Source organism: Anticarsia gemmatalis, chromosome W (assembly GCF_050436995.1).
Source record: "Anticarsia gemmatalis isolate Benzon Research Colony breed Stoneville strain chromosome W, ilAntGemm2 primary, whole genome shotgun sequence".
NCBI classification, from domain to species: Eukaryota; Metazoa; Arthropoda; class Insecta; order Lepidoptera; family Erebidae; genus Anticarsia; species Anticarsia gemmatalis.
Genome location: NC_134775.1, coordinates 728,878 through 753,756, shown reverse-complemented (window position 1 = coordinate 753,756; position 24,879 = coordinate 728,878).

Sequence of the window (24,879 nt, the reverse complement as noted above, 5' to 3'; positions counted from 1 at the left end):
CCTATAAGTTGCTCCACTACTTATTCTATGCATATGTTACTGTAAAAGCCCGAACGGTGGTAAATCCTAAGATTTTCCGGTATAACCTAAGATTTACCAACTCGCAATGGTAAAAGTCCGAACAATTCTTTTATTTCGAACTTTTACCTATATTCACTTGATGATGTCGAGATGTCGCCGGAGCCCCGCTTCGCGGGGCTCCTCCTACTGGGTGGTTAAAAAAAAATAACCACGAAGGCTAAGGTGGGAGCGAGCGAAGCCTAACCTAACTTACCCATGTCGCTTTGCCCAAAACTCTTCCTTTATAATGATGTCACAGTATATAATTATACCGTAAAATAGTTATAAACATAGTTATGAAGGAGGATTTTTTTATATATCGTAACATAGTTTTTAAACTTTGGCTTGCTCGGACTTTTACCATTGAGAGTTCGTAAATCTTAGGTTTAACCGGAAAATCTTAGGATTTACCACAGTTCGGGCTTTTACAGTAACACATATACCAGTGCATTCTAATCGGTAGTTTTTACGTGGCGGCGTAACATACAGACAGGAAAAAACCTGACCTTGACCACTCTACAGATTTATTATAAGTATAGATTGAGGTATATCTTGGTCCAATCACAATACAGTTTAACAAAAACTATAGCACGCGCCACTTATCTTTATGTGCTTGAATAAAGCCACTCGCTGAAAGCGAAATATAAATACAAGAGTCGTTGCAAGCGTTGCAGAGACGTTACGACGACTTAGCGTTCAGTCAAGCTTGCTCCACAATTCGGTTCGGCTTTAATCAAAAACAGATTATGTGTAGATGAACCCAATAAGGTAGTTGTCTACCAGTCAAATCAGTTACTCTTTATGAAATTTCAAAAACACAGTATAAAAATACGGCGTAGTGACGTCACTATGTCCTATTTTCGTTGGTATCAAAAGAGTGTCTAATAAAATGTTTCAATCTGCAATAATTACAATTTCAACATTATTTACGAAAAAGCTACATAGTCTGAGCATTTTAGTCGAACCTTTTACGAGTATGAGTTTAATAATTTTTCGTTAACCCAGTCAATTATCCTATTGGCGTAAGCCTAATAAGCGAGTCGATTCGGTTTTATTGTTAGATAAATATTGCCGAACCAAATATGTGTATAGCAAACCTCACCAGCACTCCTTGTCTACGCCGCATACCCCCGATTTATGATTACATTTAACGGTAGTTTATCTATTTAATAGCGTCAAAACTCATACAAAAAAACGCTATTGAATAGATAAACTACGGCTAAATGTACTCAGAAACCGGGGCTTATTATTTTAAGCTTTCTGGGGACTTGTAGCTATATTTATGCACACAAAATTAACTAACACGTACTTTTAAAATACACAAATCTTATAACAAAAATCTAGCATTACTAGATCCTAAACTACTGTCAAATTCGTCATAAAAAACTAATAACAAAAACTCTAGGATTAAAGCGTGTAGTAGAAAAAAACGCAAGCTATTGTGGCAATATCGCAAAATAAAAAACAAAATAAATAAAGAACATTACACGTCGTATACAGCCAGATACAAAAAAATAATACAGTTAACTAAGTACGCTCAGAATAATCATTTTATCAAAACTTCTAACAACAAAAGTAAAGCCACTTGGACAATTATTAACAATAATAAATCAGATCTTCCTAATGAACCAATATCAAAAATTATCCACAATGATGTCGAAATAACTAACACAATAGATATTTGTAACACATTCAATGATTTTTATGTAGACAGACTCACTATACCTTGTAATAATAGAATACCACCTATAGACCGTCTCCCAGACACGCTATTTTTTAAGCCAAGCACGCCAGAAGAAGTATCTAAAAATATACAGTCACTAAAAAACACAAACTCTACAGGAACCGACGATTTAACCACAAACATAATAAAGAAAGTACATAACGTAATTAATCAGCCACTATCACATATAATAAACCTATGTTTCGAGAAAGGGGTTTTCCCAACTGCATTAAAAACTTCTATCATTAAACCACTATATAAGAAAGGGGATAGAACTGAAGTACAAAACTACCGGCCTGTTGCGTTAATACCAATCTTCTCAAAAATTATAGAAAAAAGTATACACTCCCGTCTATATAACTTTCTCGAAAACAAAAACATTCTAATCAATGAGCAAAACGGTTTCAGAAAGAATAAATCGACTAATTTAGCCATATTTAACTTCCTCCAAAAAGTTATGGATAGTGTAGACAATAGGATACCGATTTGCGCGCTTTATATGGATATGACGAAAGCTTTCGATTATGTCGATCATAATATACTTCTCGATAAGTTAGAAAGATATGGCGTACGCGGTACATGCTTGGATCTACTATCATCATATTTAAGCGGTCGACAACAATACACTGAAATAACCAATGTAGTCACTGAAACCAAACAAGAACATAGATATTGCTCACAAGTCAGAGAAGTAAAATATGGAGTCCCACAGGGAAGCGTCTTAGGACCCTTGCTTTTTTTAGTCTATATAAATGACCTTCCTAAAAACTTAAGTCATCCTACTATACTGTTTGCTGATGATAGCACAATTATTATTAAATCTGACAAGAAATTTAGTCACGAAGAAGAGATTAATAAAGCTTTAACACAAACTGTAGAATGGCTAGAGTCAAATAATCTCCATATTAATTTAGGAAAAACACATTTGATGCATTTCTATCAACGACGAATACCTCAAGAATTAAACATAAATCATAATGGGACAATAGTTACACAGAAAGATAATATAAAGTTTCTAGGATTAACAATTGATAGTAAATTAAATTGGAAAGCACATGTAGAGGCAACATGTGCAAAAATAAATAGTTTTTCTTATGCTCTGTATAAACTATCTCGGGTTGCAAATCGTGATACAGTACTGATAGCCTACCACAGTTATGTAGTATCAATATTGAGATATGGATTGATTTTTTGGGGTAACTCAATAGACAGAGATCGTCTATTTATAATACAAAAGAAGTGCATACGCGCTATTTGCAGCTTACACCCCAGGGACAGCTGCAAACCACATTTCCAATCTTTAAATTTGTTAACATTGCCATGTTTGTATATATACGAAGTTGCTGTTTTTATTAAAATGAACAATCATTTATTTAAATTTAAACCTCCAGCTGATTCAAGATTAAGAAAAAGAGTAAATAATATTTTGGAACTCGAATCAGCTAATACAGCTCTTTTCCGCAAAAGTATTTTTGTGATGGCTCCCCAGATATATAATAGAATACCACAAAATATAAGAAACTTAAATATTATGGAGTTTAAAAAAGAACTTAAATTATTCCTAATTAAAAAATGCTATTATAGTACCAATGAATATATGACTGATGACGAATTACTATGTTCCTATGTAATAAATAAGTAAGTTAATATTTAAAATATTTGTCAGTATTAATTAGGTTAGTGTTGTAGTGCAATAACTGTATTGTATAATAAATAACCTTAGATGTAAGTAGACACGAAGTAAAACACATTTGTATATCCATTAGGATACTATGTAGCGGCCTTATTTATATATAACACCTTTTGTAAAATACCTACATGGACAAATAAACGATTTGATTTGATTTGATTTGATTTGTCATACAGTCCTTGTTTCACCCGCGATTTCTGAGGTACATTTAGCGGTAGTTTATCTATTCAATAGCGTTTTATATTAGGTCGGGGAAAAAGTCTTTTCGCATTAAAGTATGTATGAACTTGTAATAAAATCTTTTCTCTATAGAAAAAAGCTCGATATTTCGACGAGCTCTCTGAAATAAACCTAATGAACCGTGTACTCATTTGTGATTCTTGAAGCCAAAGAGATTTTATTACAAGTTCATACATACTATAATGCGACAAGACTTTCCCCGACCTAATATGAGTTTAAACACTATAGAATAGATAAACTACCGCTAAAAGTACTTCAGAAACAGGTCAGTCATGTTTAAAAGTAAAACTTCAGTTTCTCTCCTCCGATAGTCGGATCAAAATTCTTTCCTTGAAGTACTGCTAAAGATTGCTTATTTATATATATTGTGTAAATTTACCATTACTAGGATACGCTGTTTCGGTGAAAATCTGCCATAATTCAGTATTTAGTCCAGGGTTTTTATCTTCAAGCAAATCGAAAATTATATTACCATCTTTGTTTTCCGGTAAAATGTGTCATGGGATTTTAAGTATTATTTTATGGTAACCCTGTTGATCGGGCATAAGTAATTAATTTTCAATACTTTTGGGGGATTCTGGTTCAATAATAACGGGATCTAAATTCGAATCGATTTTATTCTCAGAGTAGAAATAGACTTTCTGATCGCCCATGTTAAGTTCGAAGTCTTTACTTTTAATTATATTGGCTGATGTCTCATCAATTTCCAGGTCGCAAATATTATGATCGGTCTTCTCATGCTCAGCTAGTACACTCCATTACTCAGGTTTTAACGCAGGATACTCCTTCTTCAATTCATTTTTCAGGTCCTCAAAACTTTTCTTAGGACCTTGCGTTGAAACTTTACTTTTAGACCGGCCTAATGTACTCGCATCACTTGTTTTTTTATCAATTTTCTTACAATGAATCTTACTAAGTTCTTCCAAACTAGATTTAGGTTTGAGTAAAGATTGTAAATGTCCCAATTTGAATTGTACCGCATTCGCTCCGATGAATTTATTGAACGACTGACTAGTAATCACTTGCGCGGACAATTTATCTATTTGTAAAACAACGTCTAATTTCATGCGAGTTCTAACCGTGCTCATTTTTCTCCAATATTTAGTACGCAGTCTCGGATTTTGTTCTTGCAAAATTGCTATTACGTCATCAGTGTCTTTTTCAGTTTTAACAACCATACTTATTATACCAACAGCGCCTCTAAATTCGGTAGATTTTAAATGTATATGCAATTTCGTATTGACTATAGAAATATTCTGCTCAATCCATGTCCTCGATTCCATAGACGCGCAAATGATGAATATAACACCATCAAAAAGATACATATCGTGGAATTTCGGTAACGAATCTTCAGAAATTTCTCTATTATCTAATGCTTCTAAAACAATATTTTCTAAAGTCCTTTTTATAGTATGAAATAAGACTTCATCTCTTCTTGATTCAGGGTAATTCGAAGGCCCAACGTACAATTTCAAATCGTCAGCAATCAAATCTGAGTACTGATTAGTACGAATTCTTGTTAACGGCGCGGCCATTATTTCTGGGTCTATAGGTAAATACATGCTCTTTAAAACTAGGTCCCTTTGGCCTTTGTCTACATCTTCTAATTCCTTATTAACTTCTTCAAAACTAACATCGCGTTTCTGTCTATCAATAATTCTGAAAGTCAGTTTCTCTCTTTCGTAAGTCGCGTCGAAATCCGGGCTTTTAATAACTTCTAAAGATTCGGGGTCTACGCCAAACTGTCTTTTCTGTTTCCCAGCAACATCTGAATAATACTTCCAGCAATCTGGCTTTAAACCTGGGTATCTGTTTTGCAATTTTAATAAGATTTCTAAAGATTCCACGTGAGCGCATTCCTTAGGGAGTCTCATAACAATTCTTGTGTACCTAACTAGGCTTTTTATATCCCTAAACGTCAGTTTAAGTCCCGTAGAATTAATGAATTTAGGCAAAACTTCTGTCAAATAATCTTTAGTTTCCAAACTATCGCAAATGTAGATAACAGCTCCGTTTGATAAATAAATGTCCTGAAATTTCGGTATAATTAAATTGGCAAATCTTTGTAATTTCATATCCTTATGTAAGTACTCTTTGAAAACGTGTTTTAGTCTTCGAATATGAGTTCCTTCAAGCTTATTTTGAGGGTACCCTTCTAACGTTATCGCTACTTTCAATTCCGGTTCGACGTGTAAATAATTAGTCCTTCTATGATAAGCAATTCCTCTATTACTATCAATATTTAAATTGCTGCTTCTAGATATCAAATAATCATTACTTTCGATAAAAGATTCAGTTTTATCAGACATAGCGACACCGGACGTCGACGCAATATTCTCTTTCACATTTTTTTCCGTATCCATTTCTGTTCCGTAATTATTCGTTTCGTCCGACCAAACTAAGACCTCATCTTTATCACAGATATATTTAACATCTTTCAATTTCTTTAATATATCTTTTTGTAACGAGCTTTCTAGTTCTTTTTTAACGTTAACATCATCTTCTTTCGGTGATTCTTCTTTTATTTCTTCTTCATGTACTTCTATGACTTTGATACTGACCTCTGACTGGTTTCTAGGAGTCGTTTCTGCGGATCTCAATTCATCTAGTAGCTTAACTCTTGAAGCGACACTACGTAAATCCTCCTCCATGCCAGAAAGCAATCATTCGTAATATATTTCCGTATAGCCAGTCAATTTTTTTTTGGCTGCCTCCGTGGCGCAGTGGTTTAGGTCGCTACGCTTCGATTCCCACGCGGGGCAATTATTTGTGCGATCTATCACATTTTTGAAAGTCGGACCTCTAATAATCTCCTCAGACACCCTATCAATAAGGAAAGACGTAAATTCTACATCATCTTTAAGTTTCTGAGCGTAGATTTTCCATAAATTAGTTTTTAACGTCGGGTTAAAGTATTGTAGCAGTTTAAACGCATCTTGGGCAGTCGCCGGCCAACATAACTTAGGGATTTTGAGCACAGCGAGACACAATCTTTTAACCCTAGCTAGTAACAACACGAGATTATTCTTCATCCGTTCTTGCAAGCCTGGTCAAATCCTTACCATCCAATCTCTCGTTTCCCCATCCTTACAAATACATACAAGAGCGCCTCTATTCAAATAATAATCTAGGAAAGACGGTACTCTTTTTAACAAACCAGCTTTGAGCTGCATATCTATAACTTCAGTGAGACTCCGTTGAAACTGCTCCATTTGCCGGAGTCTCATTTTGAACTTAGGGTACCCGGCTAAAGCAATAACCAGTTTCAAATCTTCGCTAACAATGTCCATATAGTCAGCATTTCTTAATTGTATAAGTCTGTTAGTTTCGTCTTCGTCATCACTGTCAATATAAAAGTCACTGTATTTCAACTCGCAAGTCACTTCACTACATTTAGCGCATCTTTTCAATTCTTTCTTACTGGTCGCATCAGATTTTTTACTTACAGATTCAGTTACTTTACTACAGTCGGATTTTTTAGTCGTCTTACTAGGCGTAGTCGTAAACGTTACTATCGACTACTTTGTTGGAGTATTCAGATTTTTTATCTTTCGACTTATCTCGTTTATTGTCTTCGGAGCATAGAACGCAAGTCGATGGTGTGGAGGTCCCATCATCCAAGCGAGGATCCCAGGAGCTTTTCGCCTTATTCTTACAGGAACAACATAGGGTAGTTTCGTTCTGAAGACAAATTGACTATGACGTTTGTGTTTTTTAAATCAATGTTGCCAGATTAGACATGCATTCCGAAGGAGAATTTTTGTGGGTAGTTCGAGAAGTTTTTTTTGACATCTGGCAACACTTAGTTGGTAGGTGATGCAACTTTTAAGCAGTTGTAAGCGTTCATGCATATTTGCCCACCAATTACTGGTAACTGATGATTTTCTAAATATTTAATTCCTATTTAAGACCTAAGTGTTATCAACTACCGATATCTATAGTGGAACTATTTACTAAAGTTCCGTAACATAACTTTATCTTTTGGGAGGGTCATTAATTTCTCTTAAACCAATTAAAAGAACCGTTTGTTCCCGTTGAGTCACACCAATTTATGTTACACTGTTACCCATTGGGAAAAAAAATACCAATTAGTACCACTGTGACTCAATGCTACGTTTCTTTTTCCCTTTAAGTGATAGTGTAACTCAACAGAACGCTGTGTTCCTGGTAAGTAACACTTTGGGTTTCTTGGGTAAAATCATTGTTGAAATAAGTACATCTTGATACATTGATTTAATACAATGATTATCCCACAACAACGACTATCTCTTAAATCAACTAATTGTTTTCGTTAAAGTTTGATAATTAAATAATATGCACCTAGTGCAGTTATTATTTTTCTTAAGATTATAATAATGCTATGATCCCAAGGTAAGTAATTCAATTATCAATCAGAAACAACGGTGGAACCACAAGGCAATATTGATAGTCTGTTATCTGTTATCACTGACCAGCCGGAAATCAAATCCGTTCCTCGCAAATCATTATGCACATTATGTGGTTTTAATTGCACCGCAGCTGCAATGTTAAAGTATAGGTACAAAATATTTAATTCAGCGAATATATTTATATTGCGGGTAACGTCAAAATATTTTTTTTAACCACCCTCGATCTGACATGCTAATTTAAAAACAGATACTTTTTTATTCAATACACTGGTATGCAATGCCCTGTCGTCTACCATGTCGGAAATTGCTAATAGTAGTTCATGTAATAATTGTGAGTTTGTATATATTAAAAGAAAAGGAGGAACTATTCTTTTGCGTGGCGGACATCAATACTATGTCAGAAGAAAACACAAAAGTGGTTTGACAGTGTGGACATGCATAAATGGCTCATGAGAATAAAAGTGAGTACCTACCTTCTTACCAAATATTCTTTTTAATATACCTAATATACAAAATAAATAGTATTGTTCAGAAATAACATAATTTAGTTTCCGAAATATTTTTTTTACAACGTACTTATGCCAAGTTACTCTGAACCTCTTATGATGATTTTTTGGTGTTTGTTTAATTGGGTTCCTAGATAGTTAAGATATATACAATTGGACCCGGTAAATTAGATTACATTTGGGCTTTTTTTAGGGTTGCGTACCCAAAGTATAAAATAAAATTGCGCTGTCCGTCTGTCTGTCACAAAACTATCTCATGAACCGTGATAGTTGCCGCGTATAACCGCGTCTTTAAGGCCTTCTAATTATAATGTGTATTATAATTACACTTTTTATTTTAGGATCAACGAATATTAGAAGAATGCACTCATTCCTCATCATGCAAGCCGGCCAAGAACGAAATTGATGAATCGCTCGACAAATTGAAACAACAACTCACAAAACCGGATTGCCCCAACGTTCCAACAACATACAATAGTATGGTTGGCAATTTAAAAGACTCAGGGCTAGATATTATAACAAAAATTCCAAATTTCAATAGTATAAGGAACTCTTTATACCGATATCGAAATAGTGCAGCGCAAGTGTCAAAGCTGCAAAGTAAAAACGTACAAGAAGTCGAGGTCCCATTTGGAAACCAAGATTTTTTATTAGCCGATTATTTAGACGGCAACAAACGAATTTTGATATTTTCTGCTCTGGAATTGAGACGAACTATGGGTGAATTGACAGAATTTTATGGTGATGGCACTTTCAAAAGTTGACCCACTACATCTACTTACGACATCTTGTTTAGATTAATACTATCTCAAATACCTAATTGGCTTCCTACTGCATTCAAAGTGGACTACGAAAAAGCAACAATGAAGGCTATTGCTATAGTTTTTCCTTCGGTCGTTATAAAAGGATGTTATTTTCATTATAACAAAGCAATTTTTAAGAAAGGAAAAGAAATGGACCGATTGGACCCAAGAAAAATGCGGCTGGTAGGGCTCTGTGCTATTTTACCATTGCTGCCCGAAGAAACAATTTTAGAGGGATGGGCTTACATTTATCAGAGATACGGTATGGCTGGCAAAGATATACAGATCAAAAAGTTCATCAAATACATGGAGAAACAAGGGTTACTCGATGATTTTATAAAAGTGTGGTGTGTATATGGAGATACTCATCGAACTACAAACTTTTTGGAAGGGTGGCATAATAAATTAAATAAAGCTGTTGGAAAAAAATCACCGAACTTGATGCAACTATTGCACGTACTTAAAGAAGATTCCTCTCTTTATACTGTGCGTAATATTCAAAAGAGAAATAATGTGGCACCAAAAAGGAAACGGGTTCGGAACACCGTACTCAATGATGAGTTTATACAAGAAGCACAGCTCGAATTAATAGAAGGTTCTGTGACAGTTGGCCACGTTCTAGAGATTTTGCGGCATTAATAAATATCAATTTACGATTAAAGTTAAGAACTATTTCAATTATTTTATTAAGTATTAAGATTGATTGTGATATGCTTATTAATTTTGTGTTACATTGTTTACGTACCTATTATTTGTAGTTTCAGTGACATTAATGGGTGAAAATTTAAATGGCGCGTATTCAGTTGATTATAAGTTGATATTATATTCAATATATATATATTTACATATATATCGTAAATATCTGACAGGGGAATCAACTGAATACGCACGATTTCAAGTTTCACCCTAAAATCATTCTAAATGTTAGGTATGTACCTACCTATAATTTGTATATTCTGTGACATTAAAGGGTGAATCTTGAAATAGCGCGTATTCAGTTAATTATAAGTTGATATTATATTCAATATACAGGGTGTAAAAGACAGTCTACCGAAAACGAAAAAAAAATGATTCTAGACACGATTCTGGTGCTGATGGCGCTGAAAATTTTCATCGCTTTTTTCTTGATTTTTCCGAATTTTTATGCGTTTTTTTTACATTTTTTGGTATTATTTCGTTAATACTACACAATGCAACATGAATATGAAAAAAAATCCGCCATATTACTGTTTTTCACAAAAAACAGCAATGGATTAAAACAACGTATAAATTTGCTATCAGCTGTTCGGCCAACGACACCGCGCCGGCGGCGGCCGCGACGGTCGACGCCACGCCGCGTACCTACGCGCGCCACACAGATACGATTACACACACAGCCGTCAGCCTCACACTCACTAGTATGCAGCGTTACTGAGTATTTGTTCTATGTTAAAAATGAAAATGACATAGGTAATTATCCCGCTCTCCGATAAAAAATACATTCATAAGATTTAAAATGTGATATCTTATTATTACACGTACAAATACATACAGAACGACAAAAAATCCTATTGATATTCTCTAGCGCTATAAAAATCTCTAATAAACAATTTAACATGTATTGTCGCTTTGTTCCATTTGTTCTTGCAAAATTTTATTCGATATTTACACGCTCATTCATACTTCATACAAGCGCGGTGCGACTCGAAAAGTAGATGGCCGTACTGACGCGTGACGCCGCGACCGCGCGTGGATGTTACATAGATGGGATACGGCAAAATGGATGCTAAGCAATTCTCCGGGGATTATGAATTATGATAAGTTAGTTTCTCTGATAAGAATATTAATGGATATTGATTGTTATCATTGTTATGTACCTACATTTTTATGGTTTAATTAAATAAACGTTTCGTGTTTATTTTATTTACTTTAATCTGATTTTATGTTATAAATATCAAAGTATTTTAAACTTACATCAATAATGTTTGTAATGTTATTTGGTATTTGAATAAAACTACAATGCAACGAGTAACAACTGTTACAAGTAAAAATAGTAATGCCACATCAATATTTTATTGAATCTAATCTCTCGCTGGGATCCTAACTCGTCGCTCGTCACCAAATCGGCGGCGCGCGCACGGACGGCGCGGAGGGAGCGGGTGGCGCGGGCGAGGGGCGGCGCGAGTGAGCGGAGAGGCGCCGGCGGCTCTCTTTGATTAATAGTTCGAGCAATTCGCTCGCGGAAGACGGAAGCTCTTCACCGGTGTCGTTCGTTATGTCCTATTCGTCGTGTCGTGTGTGAACTGTTGTTTATTATTACTTGTTATTGTTCCGGTTTTGAGTTGTTAGTGTTTTTATTGTTATTATTTTTGTTGTTATTGTTTTCGAAGTGCAGTTGTGTTCGTAAATAGGAAGAAATGTTGATGTGTTATGTATGGTGAACCACGTGGAAGTGCACGGCGTGATCTGCACCTGTATGTCCGGATCCAAAGGTACTCAAACTCTCGCCATACACCAAGTAATTGCGTGTTGATAGACATTGATAACAATTTGTTTTAGCACTTTCTTATTATTGGTTACATTTTGCTATTATTGTTTGATTTCACGTAAACCAAGTAGGTACCTAACCTACCTACTTACAATTTTACTATGAGCTATTGTAACATACGGGCCTACTTACGATACCATAAACGATACATAAGATTGTTGTATAATGATAGCGTTGCATACTAGTGAGCGCACAGACGTGGTGGTACGCGTACGTACCTACGACGCGTCGCGACATGTCGTCGCTCAGCGCGCCGCCGCCGCCAGAAATCTCGTAGGCATGCGCGGAGATACATCGCGTTGTTCACTATACATTGAACGCTCAAAAATGACTAACTCGGGAACCAATCATTTCCGAGAAATATCGTTGGAGTAAATTTCGCGCATACAGTGTCACAAACTTACCAGTAAAGTTTTCGGTTAGCTGTCATTTACACCCTGTATATATTTACATATATATCGTAAATATCTGACAGGGGAATCAACTGAATACGCACGATTTCAAGTTTCACCCTAAAATCATTCTAAATGTTAGGTATGTACCTACCTATAATCTGGGGGCACGGAAGTGCCCCCGCAAGTCGAGCAAAAAAAAGCGGCACGGCCGTGCCATCCTTTTCTCGAAGCAATTCGGGCTATTTTCGACCCCTCTATAATGTCGTTGTGGATAAAACAAGAAGCCTGAATTTTCAGCAACTAATTATTCATTGTATAAACACGGTATATTTATAATTTCAGTCAATTTGAACCAGTAGTTTAAAAATGACAACTTGTTAAAATTTTGAATTTTGTCACTCACTGATTCACTGACTCACCGATCATCATAGTACGAGATCCGACCGCGTGATTTATACGTTCACATGTTTGATTGAGGAAACATAATTTTTATGCCATCAAAAACATTCTGTAAAAAACTCAAGTCTCGCTGTAAAAAGTTGTGAGATCTATATAATACCAAGTCGATTAATCTATTTAGTCTCTACTTAAAGGACCTTCTGTCTTAAGTTATTACGTATGTTATTATCATGCCAATTTAAAAAAAAATACCTTTAAAACAAATAGACCGACCTGGCCATCGCATGATTTGATTATTAGTATGTATCACACTACACAGCACGTGCGAATTTGTGTTTTCTTGCGATGACCAAGTCGATATATTTGTTTTAAAGGTTTTTTTTAAAATTTGCATGATAATAACATACGTAATAACTTAAGACAGAAGGTCCTTTAAGTAGAGACTAAATAGATTAATCGACTTGGTATTATATAGATCTCACAACTTTTTACAGCGAGACTTGAGTTTTTTACAGAATGTTTTTGATGGCATCTCACTTCTTTTTGTAGAGCGAACATAAGTCCAATTTGTATGGAAAGACGTTTTTTTTTTCATAATTCAACATATTTTCCTATGGGAATGTTGTTCAGTTTCATGGGCTAAACACCCTTACCCACCCTATACCCCCTCCCGTTATGCCTCATATAGTAGGTACCTATTTACACCCATTTATTTTTATTTTATTTTCTACAGTAATAATAATTCATTAACTGCAAATGTAACCTTGTAATCTTATACATTTATATGGGATTACAAAGTTATTGTTGCAGTTGGTGTATTTAGAAAACAGGACCGAAATTAGAAAATATGAAATTTTTCCCATGATTAAGACACTAAACCCTATTTGTATTCTAAATTTTAAGCTTCTCAGTCTGCTAGAAGTACCTTAGACTTTTGATGATCGGTGAGTCAGTGAGTCAGTGAATCAGTGAGTGACAAAATTCAAAATTTTAACAAGTTGTCATTCTTAAACTACTGATTCGAATTGACTGAAATTTTAAATATACCGTGTTTATACAATGACTGATTAGTTGCTGAAAATCCAGGCTTCTTGTTTTATCCACAACGAAATTATGGGGGGGTCAAAAATAGCCCGAATTGCTACGAGAAAAGGATGTTACGGTCGTGCCGCTTTTTTTTTGCTCGACTTGCGGGGGCACTTCCGTGCCCCCAGATCGATATTTATAACTAAACCAATGCAGATCCGCAAAGGTGGCCATCCAAATTTGGCCGCAACTAATTTTAATTAAAATGTAATTAATTATTTATTGTTGAACAATTACGTTCACTTGTAATTGATAAAAAAATATATTTCATTAGAAAGAAATATACCTGAGATACCGAGAAAGGTCAAGGTGCCATCCCTCACTTGGCCGCAACCTAATGACAGCCAGGTGTAAACAGGTATAATTTTGTTAAATATATACGTTCATAATGTATTATCATATTATACATACCAAATTGAAGATTAATTCTTTCCCTACATGATGAGATATAGGTGCCTATGCAAAAATGCCCGCAAATAGTGACTGCCACCGATTAAAGATAAATAAAAGCGAGAGAAACTTAAGATAAACACCGCATGTCGAATAAAGATAGAGCATGCCAGCTGCTTGTCGTTTTCATGCTACTGCGCATGCGTCCATAGATAAGACTAAATACCGTACTGAATATTGCAATCACGTGTTTTTGACAGTCTTATGCGCCACGTTGTGTTTTTTCAAGTCCAAAATTATAAAACTTTGTTAATATTAATATTGATATATTTCATTCTTAACGTTATTAAAACGTAAGAATAAAATGAAGAAGTGTTTTTTGTTGTGTTACGAAAAGACTACAAAACTGAACTTCGACAAATTTTTGTACGACACTACTCTACTCCGACAAAATGGCACTCCGATGCGTTTTAATTTAGACAATACTAGAGTTCGATATACCTAGTCTCAGACACTATTGTACACCGACAAACCGTTTCTTCGACATAACTTTAATAAGAAGCAATGCGACTTCGACAACATACTCCTTCGACAATAATGCTAGGTCGATAGCAGTTAACTTCGAAGTACTCTTCTCAGAAATGTTGTGCTTCGACAATATCGTAAATCGACATGACACATCTAAGCCACCAATGTATATTAAATTTTTAAAAAATGTATTTTAATGAACTATTTTTACAGCATATTATTTTTGAGCAGTGATAGCCGAGTGGTATATAAGTTGACACCTCCCACGCAAGTGGTCGCATGTATGTATTTTGTATGAAGGCATCGCCTATATTATGTTCATTAAAAAGAAATAAGATTTATCTTCACCGTTTCACCGTTGGAGCATGTGATAATTATTTCTAATACACACATAACTTCGTAAAGTCATTGGTGTGTTGCCTCGGATTCGAACCTGCGACCACTTGGGTGGGAGGTGTCAACTTATATACCACTCGGCTATCACTGCTCAAAAATAATATGCTGTAAAAATAGTTCATTAAAATACATTTTTTAAAAATTTAATATACATTGGTGGCTTAGATGTGTCATGTCGATTTACGATATTGTCGAAGCACAACATTTCTGAGAAGAGTACTTCGAAGTTAACTGCTATCGACCTAGCATTATTGTCGAAGGAGTATGTTGTCGAAGTCGCATTGTTTCTTATTAAAGTTATGTCGAAGAAACGGTTTGTCGGTGTACAATAGTGTCTGAGACTAGGTATATCGAACTCTAGTATTGTCTAAATTAAAACGCATCGGAGTGCCATTTTGTCGGAGTAGAGTAGTGTCATACAAAAATTTGTCGAAGTTCAGTTTTGTAGTCTTTTCGTAACACAACAAAAAACACTTCTTCATTTTATTCTTACGTTTTAATAACGTTAAGAATGAAATATATCAATATTAATATTAACAAAGTTTTATAATTTTGGACTTGAAAAAACACAACGTGGCGCATAAGACTGTCAAAAACACGTGATTGCAATATTCAGTACGGTATTTAGTCTTATCTATGGACGCATGCGCAGTAGCATGAAAACGACAAGCAGCTGGCATGCTCTATCTTTATTCGACATGCGGTGTTTATCTTAAGTTTCTCTCGCTTTTATTTATCTTTAATCGTTGGCAGTCACTATTTGCGGGCATTTTTGCATAGGCACCTATATCTCATCATGTAGGGAAAGAATTAATCTTCAATTTGGTATGTATAACATGATAATCTATACTAATATTATAAAGCTGAAGAGTTTGTTTGTTTGTTTGTTTGTTTGAACGCGCTAATCTCAGGAACTACTGGTCCGATTTGAAAAATTTTTTCAGTGTTAGATAGTCCATTTATCGAGGAAGGCTATAGGCTATATTTAATTACGCTACGACCAATAGGAGCGGAGTAGCAACGAAAAATGTTACAAAAGCGGGGAATATTTTGACCCATTCTCTCTTATGTGACGCAAGCGAAGTTGCGCGGGTCAGCTAGTACATTATGAACGTATATATTTAACGAAATTATACCTGTTTACACCTGGCTGACATTAGGTTGCGGCCAAGTGAGGGATGGCACCTTGACCTTTCTCGGTATCTCAGGTATATTTCTTTCTAATTAAATATATTTTTTAACAATAACAAGTGAACGTAATTGTTCAACAATAAATAATTAATTACATTATAATTAAAATTAATTGCGGCCAAATTTGGATGGCCACCTTTGCGGATCTGCATTGGTTTAGTTATAAATATCGATAAAAATTATATTTCGTCAATCAAACATGTGAACGTATAAATCACGCGGTCGGATCTTAGACTATCAAAAGTCTAAGGTACTTCTAGCAGACTTAGAAGCTTCAAATTTAGAATACAAATAGGGTTTAGTGTCTTAATCATGGGAAAAATTCAATATTTTCTAATTTCGGTCCAGTTTTCTAAATACTCTAACTGCAACATTAACTTTGTAATCCCATATAAATGTATAAGATTACAAGATTACATTTGCAGTTAAGAATCATTACTACTGTAGAAAAGAATAAATAATAGGTGTAGATAGGTACATACTATATGAGACATAACGGGAGGGGATATAAGGTGGGTAAGGGTGTTTAGCCCATGAAACTGAAAACATTCCCATAGGAAAATATGTTGAATTATAAGAAAAAACGTCTTTCCATACAAATTGGACTTATGTTCGGTCTACAAAAAGAAGTGAGATGCCACCAAAAACATTCTGTAAAAACCTCAAGTCTCGCAGCTCAGTCTTTCTGGCGTAAAAGGTGGTGAGATCTATTTAATACCAAGTCGATTAATCTATTTCGTCTCTACTTAAAGGGCCTTCTGTCTTAAGTTATTACATATGTTATTATCATATGTATAATAGAATACGGGAATTAACGCGAACACGCATTTTACCTTAAAATGCCTAACGTTTCGGCGCAGGTTGCACACGCCGTGGTAAGGTAAAATACGTGTTCGTGTTAATTCCCGTATTCTATTATACATTAAACATGCAACGCGAGAGTTTAAAAGTTATGAGTTATTATCATGCCAATATTAAAAATATTTTACGTTTAAAACAAATAGATCGACTTGGTCATCGCATGAAAACACAAATTCGCCATTAAAATTTCAGGAGCATTAACTTCTCGTCGTGCTGTGTAGTGTAATACATACAAATCATGGGATGGCCAGGTCGGTCTATTTGTTTTTATTGCAAGAAAGAAAAAGATCACAATTGCGATTTAAAGATTTTATTGCAAGTTCATACATACCTATAACGCGAAAAGACTTTTTCCCCGACCTAATATTAAATAATCAGTAATTCCGTGAACCATTTAAAGGGCTCCTACACACAGTGCCGATGGCAGGGCCGCCGGATGAATCGGTTTGACGTCATTAATTTTTAGCATTCGAGCGGTAAAGCTGAATCTTGACAGCACCACGCGGCATGTTAGTAGCAGCCATAAAAGAATATGTAATGGAATTTTAGTTTCGTTTTTTTCACCGCATTTTCATTAATTTCTGACCTTCGTTTGAATAAAATTTGTCTTTTTAACATACATACATACAAATATCACGCCTTCTTCCCAGAGGTTAAATCTACTGCCAATAACAATACTTCGATCCTAATCGAATTTTGCATTACTTATATCAAATCAAAGGTTATATTGTCGATTAACGATTTCTGAAACTTCGAAGTTCTGCCAAAATGATAATAAATTTCGTTTCAAAGATAAACAGAAACATTGTTTCTAAATTAGGGTGCTTATTTGGTTACCATACAAATAAGTATGGAATTCGATACGAACATTAACGATTGAGATTTGGTTAATAAGTTAATGTAATTAAATTGCATTACATATCCTTTTAATAAGTTATTTCAACACACAAAATGTAACTCACCGAATCACCGGCACCGGCGCTGTGGCTCACGTCCAGGTCCGCGTTCCTGTAGAAATAGAAAAATATAAATAAACAAATAAATTTAACCCTTTACTGTCCCACAGCTGGGCAAGGGTCTCCTCCCGTAATGAGGGAGGGGTTAGGCCTTGAGTCCACCACGCTGGCCAAGTGCGGGTTGGGGACTTTGCATGCCCTCAATAAATGTATGAAACAAATTTTAGGCATGCAAGGTTTCCTCACAATTTTTTCCTCTACCATTGGAGCATGTGATAATATTATTATATAAATATTTACATATATTGAGGGCAAGTCCCCAACCCGCACTTGTCCAGCGTGGTGGACTCAAGGCCTAACCCCTCCCCCTCGTTTCGTAAGAGACCCTTGCCCAACAGTGGGGCAGAAACGGATTGTTCAAAAAAAAGATAATTATTAAAATTGAACAACTTAAACACGGCCTTTGATTCCAAGCTAAGCAGAGCTTGTACTGTAGACAAATAACTAAGTAAGCAAGTGTGTAAGCAATAAAGTTTAAAAGTAACTTATAGAAATAGTATGTTTACCTATCAACAACGTTTCGTACGACTATCTTCCCGTCCGGTAAGATGCATCGGTTACTCATCGTGCTTGTTGGTACCTGTGACAAACAAACATAGAAACATACAAACATATGTTCATGCATATAAACATACATTCATAATATCAAGCCTTGTCATAAGCCTTATTAGGCAGAGGTGTATACAATTATACCGTGTAAATCCCGATCCATCGGGAACTGCGGGATAAAAAGTAGCCTATGTGTTATTCAGGGTCTTCAGCTTCAGCTACCTATATACCAAATTTCATTGTAATCGGTTCATTAGTATTTGCGTGAGAGAGTTACAAACATCCATACATACATACATAAATTCTCACAAACTTAGCATTTATAATATTAGTAGGATTAAACTCTATAGCATCGAATATACTGTAAAAAAACTCACCTGCCTACTCTCCTTCTGTTTCAAGAGAATCATGCGGTGCTTGCATTGCAGCAGTTCCTCTCTGAGCTTCAGCTGTTCTAGCTTGTTGCTCTCCAGCTCCAGGGTCAGGTCAGGATCGAGGCTCTCGGAGAAACCCTGCCAGGAAATAATATAAATGTTATACCTATTAGGTGGAAATACATAAAATATGTAATTTGTTTCTACTTTCAGCCAATATCCTAAAAACTTGGAGCTACTATTCGAAATTTGCCATATAAATTGGGTACTTGACTGCCAGTCAAATCAGCTACTCTTTATGAAAAACACACTTTAGCACAGAAATAAGGTGTAGTGATGTCACAGTTTTGTATTTTATTTAGTATCAAACATTACAATTTCAATGTTATTTACGAAAAAAATTACATAGCCTGAGCATTTTAAATGAACCTTTTAAGAGTAGAAGTTAAAATTTTATTTATCAATGTAGCACGAAAGCAGCAAACAATGATTAAAACCTAACACAACACAGGAAACAAACTTAGACTTTTATCACATTCCTGCATAATATGAATACTAAAATTCTAACAAAAAAAACATTATTCCCATCAGTAAGCTCATTATGCTAACTGTCATTTTTAAAAACAATTAATATTAGTACTAGACATTACTTGAATAGTATCAAAATCTGTTAACTAGTTTTCGAATGTCTGAGTAACAAACACAGCCACAAACTTTCACATTTATAAATATGTTAAACAACATGAGTATTAAGAAACATTTACTAACATACTCATCCTTAAGTAAATCATCCATGTTGTCACCGTTGGTAGTGCCTGTTGTTGTTTCGTGAACTCTGTAACAATACAGGTAATTTTAATTGAAAGTTTCTTGTATGTATAACATGCATAGCATGTAATTATCATGGTATAGTATAAGGTTCCCACCTTGTAAGAAATCATTCTTACAAGATGAATGAGGATAGAGATGAGAGTAGGGGAAGAACGATAAAATGTAAGATGGATTGTATGAAACAGGACATGGAAATTAAAGGAGTTATTTCCTTAGAAACTATTTCTCAGCTAGATTTCATATTCATAAACAGTCAATTTAAAATATAAATGTTGAAGAATCTATTTAGCAGTTAGGAGATACTGACATTTCATTGACAACAAGCTTTTGCCCTGCAGTGCATAGGATTTCTATATGAATATGAATAATTATATATTCTGCCCCAGTATAGAATCTTATTAGATTATCACAGCAATGCAATATTTAGCTTAGAAAGAACAGACAAACAGCATCACTTTCGCTTATGTATATTAATGTTGATAAATTAAATTCACTAATTTCATGTTGGTTAAATGAAATAAATTTGCCTTATATATTGTAATAATATATTTTCGCAAATGCACATAACTTATATTAGTTAACTAGCTGACCCGCGCAACTTCGCTTGCGTCACCTAAGAGAATGGGTCAAAATTTTCCCCGTTTTTGTAACATTTTTCGTTGCTACTCCGCTCCTTATGACCGTAGCGTGATGTTATATAGCCTATAGCCTTCCTCGATAAATGGGCTATCTAACACTGAAAGATTTTTTCAAATCGGACCAGTAGTTCCTGAGATTAGCGCGTTCAAACAAACAAACAAACAAACAAACAATCAAACAATCAAACAATCAAACAATCAAACAATCAAACAATCAAACAAACAAACAAACTCTTCAGCTATATTATATTATAGTATATAGTATAGAATAGTTTGGCAATAATCCTTATTGTTATTTGATAGCAATGTAAAACACAACATTTAAAAGTTACAAAAATCGAAAGAAAACCTTTGACGTTACTTTTTTTATTTGTTTAACAATAACAAATAAACATTAATTTACGTGCTGTCTAATATAATATGCTTTCAAACCGGTCACCGATCTTAAATCGTACCGCGTTCTACCATACCTACCCAAAATAGGTACACGTTCGCGTAAATTTTGTTCAAATATTGAGTATCTCTTTAAAAAACAAACGATAAAAAATTGTATATGTTACTGTAAAAGCCCGAACGGTGGTAAATCCTAAGATTTTCCGGTATAACCTAAGATTTACCAACTCACAATGGTAAAAGTCCGAACAATTCTTTTATTTCGAACTTTTACCTATATTCACTTGATGATGTCGGGATGTCGCCGGAGCCCCGCTTCGCGGGGCTCCTCCTTCTGGGTGGTTTAAAAAAAAAATAACCACGAAGACTAAGGTGACCACCTTAGCCTTCTAACCTAACCTACCCATGTCTCTTTGCCCAAAACTCCTTCTTTATAACTATGTCACATAGTTATGAAGGAGGATTTTTTTATATATCGTAACATAGTTTTTAAACTCTGGCTTGTTCGGACTTTTACCATTGAGAGTTGGTAAATCTTAGGTTTTACCGGAAAATCTTAGGATTTGCCACAGTTCGGGCTTTTACAGTAACATATACACCATTAAACTCACTTTTTAATTAGCTATATTAGAAATTAAGATTATTTTCGAAAGTTTTCAACGCCGGCCGGCAACCATTACCGGTAGGTAACGTATAAAATACTTGAATTGATATTTGAATTACTTACCTTGGGATCATAGCATTATTATAATCTTAAGAAAAATAATAACTGCACTAGGTGCATATTATTTAATTATCAAACTTTAACGAAAACAATTAGTTGATTTAAGAGATAGTCGTTGTTGTGGGATAATCATTGTATTAAATCAAGATGTATTTCAACAATGATTTTACCCAAGAAACCCAAAGTGTTACTTACCAGGAACACAGCGTTCTGTTGAGTTACACTGTCACTTAAAGGGAAAAAGAAACGTAGCATTGAGTCACAGTGGTACTAATCGGTATTTTTTTTCCCAATGGGTAACAGTGTAACACAAATTGGTGTGACTCAACGGGAACAAACGGTATAAAACAAAGAAAATACGTTTTTAAACACTTTTTCGATAAAAAAATACGAGTATAAAGAACTGTCTCAGATCTTATTTAGCCGCTTTCATCTCAAAACAATATGAAAGAAGCCATAGATAATGTTTTAGACAAATTCTCGAAATACCTACCTACATTGTAAAAAAAAAAAAAACAACGACATCTTTCTCTCTAAATATCGTGTTAGAAACTAGGTACACAGACAAGAATTAAAGCGTTGTTATATCAATGTCCTGTTTGTATAACGTCTTGTAATCATAATAGAAGCTAATATAAACTTACTTATCCTGCTGAATCGACGAAAAGCATGCCCCGTTCGGCCACAGAAACAAGTTGTCGTCAATTTGCGCGGCAAAATAACGAATTGTATATCACTTTACACGTTTTTTAGTCACAAATATGCTAATTTCAAGGTTTTTAACTGAATACGCAATTAAAATTATAAAAAGTTAACTTCGCAACTCCGAACGCAAGTCGAAACAATAACTTTTGCCACCATATTTTAAAATCAATGTTGCCAACACTGATTATTATTTTTTTAATCTTTTTGTTTAAGCCAAATCGATTGTTTTGGAATATTTAATAGTTATAAAATTAGACTTTTTCTTTCGTTTTACACCGAAATAATGCTTAAATTATTTTTAACGTATTTTAGTGTTAAATTAAATAGATTTCGATTTAGAATGCAAATAACTTAGACATTTATTATTGGGGAATACCGGAAGGGAAATTGACAAAGACATGAGTGGGTGTTAAAAAAATGGTGTCAATAAACAAAAATATTTTAACTACACATAAATCTATACTAATCTATACTAATATTATAAAGCTGAAGAGTTTGTTTGTTTGTTTGAACGCGCTAATCTCAGGAACTACTGGTCCGATTTTAAAAATTCTTTCAGTTTTAGATAGCCCATTTATCGAGGAAGGTTATAGGCTATATATCAACACGCTACGACCAATAGGAGCAGAGTACCAGTAAAAAATGTTACAAAAACGGGGAAAATTTATGTGACGCAAGCGAAGTTGCGCGGGTCAGCTAGTAATATATAATTGTGATCATAGGCCGTAAAAATAATTATTGTATGATAAAATAAACAAAATTATAATCTAGATGCATGGAGCTTCTCAAGATTGTCAACTAAGTTGTTGAAAATTCGTATCATTTAGTATTTAATTCGGTACCGTAAAACGGGGTGAATAGAAAAAAAAATCAGGAAAGTTTTCAAGGCCAATATTTGAGTACTCCTCGTTGAAGAATTTAGTTTAAATTTGAAATTATTACACGTCGATATTACTTCTCTGCGGTGTCATAATTGTTTAAATGTTTAAAATGATATTTATACCCAAAAAAAATGCTTCAAAGACAACCGTCCTCGAATGCCTTAATATCGACCTCCAAAACTTTGGATTTAAAGTGGGATTTCTTTTCTAATGAGTTGTTGGAAGTGTTTATCTCTTTAGGTGTATATCTATCTATACTAATATTATAAAGCTAAAGAGTTTGTTTGTTTGTTTGTTTGAACGCGCTAATCTCAGGAACTACTGGTCCGATTTGAAAAATTCTTTCAGTGTTAGATAGTCCATTTATCGAGGAAGGTTATAGGCTATATATCATCGCGCTACTACCAATAGGAGCAGAGTACCAGTGAAAAATGTTACAAAAACGGGGAAAATTTTTAACGCTTATGTAACGCAAGCGAAGTTGCGCGGGTCAGCTAGTTAATCTATAAAGATACAATATTGTTAATTGAAAAAACGTTTTTAAACCTAAAAAATATGTTTAAATCACAGAAATAGTAATTTTTTTGTATAAACGGGGTGAATAGAATCGTTTGAAGGGTGAATAGAACTATAGTATGGGGTAAATGGAAACATAGTGGGGTTTAATAGAAAAGCGTAATGGGTGAATAGAAACGACTGAGGGGTCAATAGAGATTAATAAATAGGGTTGTCAAAAACTGTAAACAAAATTAACATAAACAATGAAAAATAAATAGTTATTAATCTTCTGAAATTCACAATTATCATTGTATCAAAGTTATAACGGCAAACTACTGAATATAGTATGAAGTTAGTTAGGTTATCTTGTTTTATTTTTTGAGTTAATCTATACTATTAATTATTCATATTATAAAGCTGAAGAGTTTGTTTGTTTGTTTGAACGCGCCAATCTCAGGAACTATTGGTCCGATTTGAAAAATTCTTTCAGTGTTAGATAGTCCATTTATCGAGGAAGGTTATAGGCTATATATCATCACACTACTACCAATAGGAGCAGAGTACGGGTGAAAAATGTTACAATGTTACCCCTATCGCTGGGTGAATAGAAATTGACCATTTTTTTAAGAAAATATCGTAAAATTATGCATATTTTTCGACAAATATGGTTTTAGCTCTTCATGGCGCCAGACATGATATAAAATAACCCGACAATAAAAATAACAAGTTATTCGCAACAAATTTTTAGGACAAAGTTGAAAATTGTTTCTATTCACCCTGTTTTACGGTAATTGTAATTGTTTTTGGTAAGAATTATACCGTGTCTTAAAGAAGTTATCGAAAGAGATAAGCCGAATTGGTGATTAATTTTTATTAAAAAAGATTTTAAAAAATATGTACAACATAGTTTAACAAAGAATTGTACTCTAGTATTTAAAAGTTAGCATAAAATAAATTTACAAATGAAAACATTCTAACGCACAAAACACATAAAAACTGACACAAAAGGCTTTCTCTAACAAAACGGTCCAAAAAATCCTCGCAATATTGTTAAAATCATAACGTAACTACATTTTATCGCACACAT